The sequence below is a fragment of the Rhamphochromis longiceps genome, linkage group LG6 (genome assembly GCF_057381845.1).
Source record: "Rhamphochromis longiceps isolate RC_006_pf linkage group LG6, R_longiceps_female_GT1.1, whole genome shotgun sequence".
Taxonomy (NCBI): domain Eukaryota; kingdom Metazoa; phylum Chordata; class Actinopteri; order Cichliformes; family Cichlidae; genus Rhamphochromis; species Rhamphochromis longiceps.
In genome coordinates, this window is record NC_140562.1 from 9798852 (window position 1) to 9809209 (window position 10358).

A 10358-nucleotide genomic window follows, 5' to 3' on the forward strand; every position below is an offset into this window, starting at 1 on the left:
GCCTAGCATGACCTTAAAAACATATTCTGTCTTCATAACTATCAAAATCGTGAAATGATTTGCAAAGTGTGAAAGTGTTACAGCTGCAGAGAGCTATGGTGGTATCTATGGAAGCTGTTTACATAGCTAATAATATACGATGTAACCATGGAGACAGTCAGTCACTTGAGCTAGCGGTGCATGTTTACTACAGTGAATAAGGTGATTGAGTGCACAGCGTCCACACTCTGCAGGGGGTAAAGACATTACTTCAATATTGTTTTATATTGATATATATTAGCCTTCTGTTGACCATCACCTCAGGTTCACCATTACAGTTTCAGATTACAGATGCACACTGTCTAAACACATTCAAAAACTCATGTCTCAGAAATAAGCACAGCTGTTCATGTTTGTCATTAGAGTTTTATTTGTAAGAAAATTATGAACTTCATATTGTGCATTAAATAAAAGAACATTTCACAACTCTGAGTCAACAGAAACAGGTAACAGAAATGTCTCTAATGTGTACAGTGTAGTGTAAGCATTAAAAGATCATAAAGGAAAAACTAACATTTATGTGAAACTAATTGTAATAAAAAATGAGCAGGTGCTTTATAGATTCAAAAGAAAGAATCTGAAAACAACACTTTTTTGGTCTAAGTGATCAAAGTAGAAAACAGAACTGATGTTCAAGAACAAACCGTAGCTGCACTAATATTACACATCTCGATCGTTGTACTGAACAGACATGTTGCTTTTAAAACCACATGCAGTGTGTGACCATGACTGTTCACTGAGACCATGAACGCCACTTCGCTGAAGCATTCTTCTTCTTCTTCTTGCCATTAAATTGGAAGCAGAAGCAGCACGAGCTGATTTGATCTACTGAAAGAAAAAAGCAGAACATCTGAGTTGAAACCAGTCAGCTGAAATCATTAAGACAGGAACAAATTCAATGCAGTGTCTCAAGTGGCTTAGCCTGTTACAACTGTTGATACAAGCTTAATACGGTTAACACACAGTGTCAGGGAGCTCCAGTGTGGGAACTAGTGGCTTTAGGTTTGTAGTCATTTAACTTTCATCCATTCATTCATTTAATTCAGGAGGAAGAAATGCCAGGTTGGTGCAGGCTGGTTACATGCATTTGGTCCCATGCTGTCTTTAATTAAATGACTTGGTTCATTTTATGGCTGGGCTGTATGTGGGGTTATATCATGTTATTTGGGCAGGAGTACCTGTCCCCTGTTAGACTTAGAAAGTTTCTCCATAAGTAGAGTTTCTAACTCTTCTAGCACATCTGTGGCTGACAGCTTTTTGGTGGCTCTTTTTACCCCACACTGGTTGTGAGTGTGTAAATAGCCCCACTAGTTATTTTGGGTTGCAGTTAACTAGGGAGGAAGGGCTGGGTATGCCATGATTAGGTGAATAACAATTATATGTGATACATAAATTTCACAATGCATGCATATATCTCTATCAATTAAACCTGGCCTGAGGGCTGCCATTTTTTACATTCAGTTATTTCTCTTAGAAATGTTGGAACTAAATAATGAATGTGTTACAGTTAAAGTGAAACACTGGTCAGTGTAAATGGCTCATTGGGACACAGAAACCTTTAAATTAAACCTGATATCTAGTGTCAAACAATATCAAAGCTGTAAAAGATGTTTACATTCAGAATTTATAAAACTATGATTGTAAATAAATTCAAACAAGTGAGCTTTTCTCTTTGTGCTGAATATCAACACTGTGGTTTCTTAGACTGTAAGCTTTACTTTAGTGCAACCAGTTGCAGAAGCTGCCACTCCAAATGTCTTTTGATAACAAGAAAAAAATACCTTTTCAGTACACGGCCTGAAGTTCTTCTCCGAAATCTTCTGCAATCGGCTTTGTCTGCTGGTTTGAAGACAATAAACCATAAAAAAGATGATTTAGTCACTTTGTCTGTGTCATGCAGCTCGAATGTGTCGTGTAACGATGTTGAATAGCCGTCGTTATCCCTCTGCTGCGTCAGTAGGATTGTACTGTACAGCATCTCATTGATATGTGAGGAATGCTAATGTAACACGATAACAGACTTACATCATTAAAATATAAAGTGCAGGAGATATTTAGATATTTTTTATATTTATATTACATTTTATAGCTGACGGATTTTACTAAATAGATAGAATTTACTAAATAGCTGGATGAACATGAAAAATATGTCTATAATAACAAATGACCATGAGAGCCAGTAGAATTAATTCAGCTGGACACTCAAAAGACGTCCTTAAATGCTCTTTAAGTGGCAGAACAGATGAACAAACAGTTAATCGCTTACTTGAGATGAAATCTGCTCAGCTACTTTGAAAACAGCTTCTAACTGGTTCCTCCTTTAACAGGATGACTGCTCAGGGGTAAGGCCATCATGCAATCCAGCAACCTTTATGGTTCTGCTTTGATTCACCAGGAACTATTAGGGAAACCTTCCAGCGCCTCCTGTGAAAGACACAGGCATAAACACACAAACATTTATTAACATGTTCCACAGTGTTCCAGTTTGATTTTCTTATCCTGTGGACAACAACGTACATGGATGCAGGTTTATTGTTAACTTTTGTAAGGTTTATTTAATGAACATATCCAGCTGCAGCTCCACTGTGATCCTGAACTGGAGAAGCACTTAAGAAAATGTGTCAATAAATGGACAAACATCAACTTACTATATTTATCCAAACAGACGGGACCAATAATGCTTCGCTGAGTTAGAGACTTTAACAGACTCTTCTATGTAAGAATGTCTCGTGCTGATATACCTGCAAACTTGACAACAAAGGTTTTTCAGACTACATGTAGCTGTCCTCTATGTCAGCTAACACATTTACATTTATGTCACACTTATTTCTGCTTTCCCATTTTATAATTATTACTTACATTTTGATTAGATACCTTGAGTTTGTAAATGATCAGATTACATAATTGGAATACAATGTATCCAATTCAGGGTTGCGGGAGGATGAAGCCTATCCCAGCTGATACAGGACAAAGACAGGCTGCCAGTTTATTGCAGGGCTAATACAATATGTGTAACAGAAAATCCACTTAAATGTTTGATATTTCTTATAATAATCATAATTATGACTATTATTTAAAGGTTTCTTCATAAATACATTTTGATTTTTTATAACCCCTAAAATATAAACCTGAGCTGTTTCAGATTCTGACCTCTGACCTCAGTGACCTGGCTGTGTCCTCACTGCAGCTCCCTCTTGGAAGTACGTCTGCTTCTTGTCTTCCCCCAGTGTTGACCGCCTGATATCAAGATATCACGTACTGTAACTGAGGAACAAAAAAGGACAAACACTTGCCTTCATTTAAAAGTACATTCATACAGAGATAATCTATGGAAACACACTAGTTCACAGTTTGGGAGGAACCAGTTCCTGTGAAACATTTCTGTATATGAACATCATGTGGAGAATGAATGAAATGAGTTCTTCAGGTGACTCAGCAGTCCCACACTGACAAATGAAATCTAGTTAAACTATTCAGCATATTTGCTCTTCTGAAATCTGTGTTAAACAACAACAAACATAAATTAGTAACAAAAACTACAGCTGAGTATAGGCTTTACAAACCACCAGCAGCCATAATGCTAAATTTTAATCTTCAAATGTTTCTGAGCTGTCTTCAACCTGCTTTTAGCACATTAAAGTCTCAATAAATAAAGTCAATGCAGACTCAATCCTAAATGTTCAGCACACAGAGACACAGAGGTACTGTTTAAAGTTTAGTGTTAACTTGAGTCACTGATCATTCACAGTATTACAGAGTCTGGCAGTCTTTGCATGATGTCCACGTCACTGTAAGTTTCTAGCTGACTCTCAGGTGTGCCAGCAGGAAAGAGTAATAATAACCTGCATCCTGAGGTTTGTCATGCAGGATTAAAGGAGCCAAGCTTTGTTCACACAGCTAGGATTGTATTTTACACTGACCGTGGGTCAGTATCAACTTCAAGAAGACAGCTGTAACTGTTGATAGAATAATCACACACACATATTTATGGCTTTGCCTTATAGAATTCAGCATCTCAGTGCTCAGGAAATAGGATTTGCAGCTGTTTGAGCTAAGATTTTCAAGTTATTCACAAATTAAAACCTATACTTTGTGTCGGGCAAGAACTAAATTCAAATGCATGTAACAGTGAGAAACGCACTGTCTTGGCGAAGTAAAGCGTTTCTCATCAACTTCATAGAGCTTGCTGTAACTTTTGATAGAAGACTCAGACAAACATATTCATGGCTTTATCTTATAGACTTCAATATCCCCCCAATGTGTGTGTGAGTCTTCTCTCAAAATTTACAGCTGTCTTTATGAAGTTTATGGAAAAACGCTTTATTTCACCACGTTAGTGCGTTTCTCGCTATTACATGCATTTGAATGGAGTTCTCGCCCGACACAAAGTATAGGTTTTCAATTTGTGAATAACTTGAAAATCTTAGCTCAAACAGCTGCAAAACCTATTTCCTCAGCACGGAGATGCTGAATTCTATAAGGCAAAGCCATAAATATGTGTGTGTGTGAGTCCTCTATCAAAAGTTACAGCTGTCTTCATGAAGTTGATACTGACCCAGGGTCAGTGTAAAATACAAGTTATTCACATAATGAAAACTTATACTTTGTTTCGTGCAAGAACTCCATTCAAATGCATGTAATAGTCAGAAACGCACTGTCTCGGCGAAATGAAGCCTTTTTGTACAACTTCATGAAGTTAGCTGTAACTTTTGATAAAAGGCTCAAAGCAGAGGGATAACGACGGCTATTCAACATCGTTACACGACACATTCGAGCTGCATGACGCAGACAAAGTGACTAAATCATCTTTTTTGTGGTTTATTGTCTTCAAACCAGCAGACAAAGCCGATTGCAGAAGATGTCGGAGAAGAACTTCAGGCCGTGTACTGAAAAGGTATTTTTTTCTTGTTATCAAAAGACATTTGGAGTGGCAGCTTCTACAACTGGTTGCACTAAAGTAAAGCTTACAGTCTAAGAAACCACAGTGTTGATATTCAGCACAAAGAGAAAAGCTCACTTGTTTGAATTTATTTACAATCATAGTTTTATAAATTCTGAATGTAAACATCTTTTACAGCTTTGATATTGTTTGACACTAGATATCAGGTTTAATTTAAAGGTTTCTGTGTCCCAATGAGCCATTTACACTGACCAGTGTTTCACTTTAACTGTAACACATTCATTATTTAGTTCCAACATTTCTAAGAGAAATAACTGAATGTAAAAAATGGCAGCCCTCAGGCCAGGTTTAATTGATAGAGATATATGCATGCATTGTGAAATTTATGTATCACATATAATTGTTATTCACCTAATCATGGCATACCCAGCCCTTCCTCCCTAGTTAACTGCAACCCAAAATAACTAGTGGGGCTATTTACACACTCACAACCAGTGTGGGGTAAAAAGAGCCACCAAAAAGCTGTCAGCCACAGATGTGCTAGAAGAGTTAGAAACTCTACTTATGGAGAAACTTTCTAAGTCTAACAGGGGACAGGTACTCCTGCCCAAATAACATGATATAACCCCACATACAGCCCAGCCATAAAATGAACCAAGTCATTTAATTAAAGACAGCATGGGACCAAATGCATGTAACCAGCCTGCACCAACCTGGCATTTCTTCCTCCTGAATTAAATGAATGAATGGATGAAAGTTAAATGACTACAAACCTAAAGCCACTAGTTCCCACACTGGAGCTCCCTGACACTGTGTGTTAACCGTATTTAGCTTGTATCAACAGTTGTAACAGGCTAAGCCACTTGAGACACTGCATTGAATTTGTTCCTGTCTTAATGATTTCAGCTGACTGGTTTCAACTCAGATGTTCTGCTTTTTCCTTTCAGTAGATCAAATCAGCTCGTGCTGCTTCTGCTTCCAATTTAATGGCAAGAAGAAGAAGAAGAATGCTTCAGCAAAGTGGCGTTCATGGTCTCAGTGAACAGTCATGGTCACACACTGCATGTGGTTTTAAAAGCAACATGTCTGTTCAGTACAACGATCGAGATGTGTAATATTAGTGCAGCTACGGTTTGTTCTTGAACATCAGTTCTGTTTTCTACTTTGATCACTTAGACCAAAAAAGTGTTGTTTTCAGATTCTTTCTTTTAAATCTATAAAGCACCTGCTCATTTTTTATTACAATTAGTTTCACATAAATGTTAGTTTTTCCTTTATGATCTTTTAATGCTTACACTACACTGTACACATTAGAGACATTTCTGTTACCTGTTTCTGTTGACTCAGAGTTGTGAAATGTTCTTTTATTTAATGCACAATATGAAGTTCATAATTTTCTTACAAATAAAACTCTAATGACAAACATGAACAGCTGTGCTTATTTCTGAGACATGAGTTTTTGAATGTGTTTAGACAGTGTGCATCTGTAATCTGAAACTGTAATGGTGAACCTGAGGTGATGGTCAACAGAAGGCTAATATATATCAATATAAAACAATATTGAAGTAATGTCTTTACCCCCTGCAGAGTGTGGACGCTGTGCACTCAATCACCTTATTCACTGTAGTAAACATGCACCGCTAGCTCAAGTGACTGACTGTCTCCATGGTTACATCGTATATTATTAGCTATGCAAACAGCTTCCATAGATACCGCCATAGCTCTCTGCAGCTGTAACACTTTCACACTTTGCAAATCATTTCACGATTTTGATAGTTATGAAGACAGAATATGTTTTTAAGGTCATGCTAGGCGGTTGCTATGGTGGTTGCTGTGGACTTGGCTGGACCGCGTCCGATTCCTGTTATTAGCTGTCCGCCGTAGGAAGGCTGCATTCCATTTACAAGTAGTGACAGTCTGCCGCAACTCGAACTCAAACCCCGCTTTGTTCTTTAATTATAGGCCTTTTATAGCCGTTCATGACACACACACACACATATAAAGCACTTTGCCTCACCATGAGAATGGAACTTTACCTAAGCTAACCTTTAAAATATCTGATATAGGATAGAAAAAATGAAGCAACCAGAGATTTAATGATGAAGACTCTGGGTTCTGTAGTGACCTGAATGACTCTTTGCATACAATTTATTGAAGAGGACTTTAGAATGCACTTTACATTTAGACTGTTGCTGTTTAATTTTTTACATTGTTGCGGTGTTATGTCATGAATAAAGTTCACCTGCTGGGGGTTTGATGGATCAGATCATCATAATCAATGGGTCCTGAGGTGGGCGGGACTGTCTCTGGTGATGTCACCATGAAGGAACAGCATCTGGCACGTGTTGCTGAAACATCCCAGTACACTGGTGTAGTTTCCTCTCCAGCTGTTTGACATTTGACACTTCAACATTAAGGGGAAGAAGAAGAAACAGTGTTAGGTCAGGTGACCACATGGTTTCTAAAGTAACTGACAGGAAGTAACCAGGCCGTTAGAAATGGATGGCATGTGTTTAGAGTTACTGGAGTTGGGTAACTCTACTTACCAAAAGCAGAAGCACACAGATGAAGGATCAGATGCTGAATGTTGCAGGAACATGCTCGTGCGGTGGTCATTCAGTGCTGCTCCGGCAGGTTAGACAGTCCAAGACTGATATACTGCCCATCTGAGAGTTTGAAAACACACATGCAAAGATTTATTTTGTATTACAGTCAAAGTTGGATGTTCATTTTTGTCCTTTAAAAATGTTTGTGTATTTGAAAGCGCTAACATTTAAGGATGACTTGGATCGTCTCCTTTAAAGGGGAGACAAGTGTATCCACTGATCCACGTCACTTTACCTGGATGATGACTCCTCTCCCCCTCACTCAGAAACGCTCCTAATATAACCAAGCAAATAAATAATATTGAAGATTTACTTACATCATTACAAAAACAGGAAAAATATCTCCCTTTGATTCTATTTCTCCATTCCTGCTGAACATCAGGCAACAAATATCTCAATAAATCACAGTAAAATGTAAAGCACATGTTTTCTCTGCTTTGTCTAACCTCTGCAGAGCCTCTGTCAAGAAAAACATATCTGTAAGCATAAAACAAATATACATTTCATAACACGTCACTGGACAAACCTCGGTCAGTTGATTTCCTCTGTGCAGTGCAGACGAACATCAGTCAGCAAGTCAAGGTGGTGAGATGGACTGGTGTCCTTTGTGACTCTGCTGGTTCTTCTGAGGAAATACCACTGTCTCTCCACACCGTCACCATCTGTGAGCACAAACTGCTGCTCTGCTCTGCCAGCATGTAGGAAATCACATATCACACACACAGGGGTGAAGAAACATTAGAACTCAACTTTGGATACTTTAGATCTAAACAGATCAAAGTAGCTCTTAGCTTCAACAATCAGTGAACAGACAAACAATGATACCATACTGATTCTGTATGAATACAATATGGTATTTTCAATACAGGTGTCAAATTAATTTACTAAAACTAATACAGATATATGTATTTTTTTTGATAAATTCGTTTGCTAAATTATAAGAATATATATTTTTTCATTTAACAATTGCAACTGAAAGAAATTAAATATTGAACAAAAATATATTGTCACATTCTGAGCATGCTCAGCATGCTGACAGAATTGAAGTTGCTACAGATTTTAAGAAGTGATAATTATAGGGAAAAAACTTCTCTTTTTCATCCGTTTAATCAAACATTTGATGCCTTAGATGTCTCAGTCCTATAGCATTCTGCAACTACAACTAAGCTGAAGCTTGGATTTGGCTGCAGGTGCCCTGTACATCCTTCTCAACATGTGGGTACCATTTAATCACACTTTTTCCTGAGCTTTGCTTCGTCACAAGACCAAAGGTGGCATCCCGTGTCACGGTCATATCATCATCCAGAAGAAACATTTGAAGAAACATCATGGAGAAGAAACATTTACGCGCCTCCCGGTTTTGTTTTCTGATCCTGCAAAAAGACTGAGGACAACAAAGCCCAGAGAACACGAGATACACAACATCCAACATTCAGACTCAACAGCCTCCATAAATGAAGAGCACCAGGTTGGTTCAGTTATAGTAGATGTCATGGAATTTTTTTAATAAAGTCTGCAACACAGAAAGAGCTGTGATCATGCTATTTATTACTGTGCACAGGAGAGCAAACACACATCAAACATCACAGTTCAGTCATGTCAGCTCTGCCACTTCACGTGTCTCGCTATGAAACCTAACGGATCAATGGTTATGCTGTTTTGTGCCCTTGACGTTATCAGCACCTGTAAAGGGAGTTGTTTTCTCAAACTGCTGAAGTAAGTTCATCTAGTTTTAGAAACTTTCATTGAACAGTCTATAACAGTGTCACAACTAAGCATATGCATAAGCACTTAAATGCTTTAAATGAGAATAACATAAAATTTCTATTACAGGAGCTAGAGCCTGTCCCAGTAGTCATAGGTAGAGCACACCTGGACAGGTCACCAGTCTGTCAGAGGACTAACACAGATGCAGCCTGACTCAATCCTAAATGTTCAGCACACAGAGACACAGAGGTACCGTTTAAAGTTTAGTGTTAACTTGAGTCACTGATCATTTGCAGTATTACAGAGTCTGGCAGTCTTTGCATGATGTCCACGTCACTGTAAGTTTCTAGCTGACTCTCAGGTGTGACAGGTGTGCCAGCAGGAAAGAGTAATAATAGCCTGCATCCTGAGGTTTTTCATGCAGGATTAAAGGAGCCAGGCTTTGTTCACACAGCTAGGATTGTATTTTACACTGACCCTGGGTCAGTATAAGTATCATACAGTTTAAACGAAGCACTGAAACTTGCACATATTTATTACAGATGCACTGAAGCTAATCGAGATATTTGCTGTCAGTCTGTGGCTGCGATTAAACACTTTACTGGAAACTTTATTAACTAGTAACTTCGTCAGTCATGACAGAAGCTAATATTTCTGTGCTAACATCGTTTAAACAGTAACAGCTTTACTCCAATATAAGCTAACGTTTACACCGTAACTTTAAGCTAGCACCATAAAGACGGTAAAACACGTAATAACATCTACAAATGCATCTTAAAGCTGTTATATTAGCACTCTGTGTATTACTAACATAACCACATTAACATTATTGACACTCGCTGGTCTGACTTAATAGTCATTCTATAAATGCTGTCCGTTTAAACGGTCTTACCTGTACACACTGCTGTATCCACCGGATTGCAGCCAGAGTGGATTCTGGAGTCTTCCCACGCTCCTGTTAGTGATCCTCCATCTGGATGGATGATAACAACCTTCTGAACAATCTAGCAGGAGATGGTCCATATCTAGGGGATATGGACTGATAACAGCCGAAGCGGGTGAATAAAGTCACCCAGTCGCTAGCTGTGCGATTACCCAGCATACAC

General features: G+C 38.3%; 1 long non-coding RNA gene across 1 annotated transcript; it reads right to left on the minus strand.

Moving 5' to 3' along the window:
- Positions 1 to 454: 454 nt before the first annotated feature.
- LOC146667498 (uncharacterized) lies at positions 455 to 8146 on the minus strand. The gene is made up of 8 exons (XR_014911952.1): positions 8072 to 8146; positions 7781 to 7819; positions 7486 to 7605; positions 7182 to 7343; positions 3197 to 3303; positions 2306 to 2463; positions 1821 to 1878; positions 455 to 867 (listed from the first exon to the last, which is right to left on the minus strand). It is a non-coding gene; the product is annotated as an uncharacterized LOC146667498 (long non-coding RNA).
- Between the last annotated feature and the right edge of the window lie 2212 nt (positions 8147 to 10358).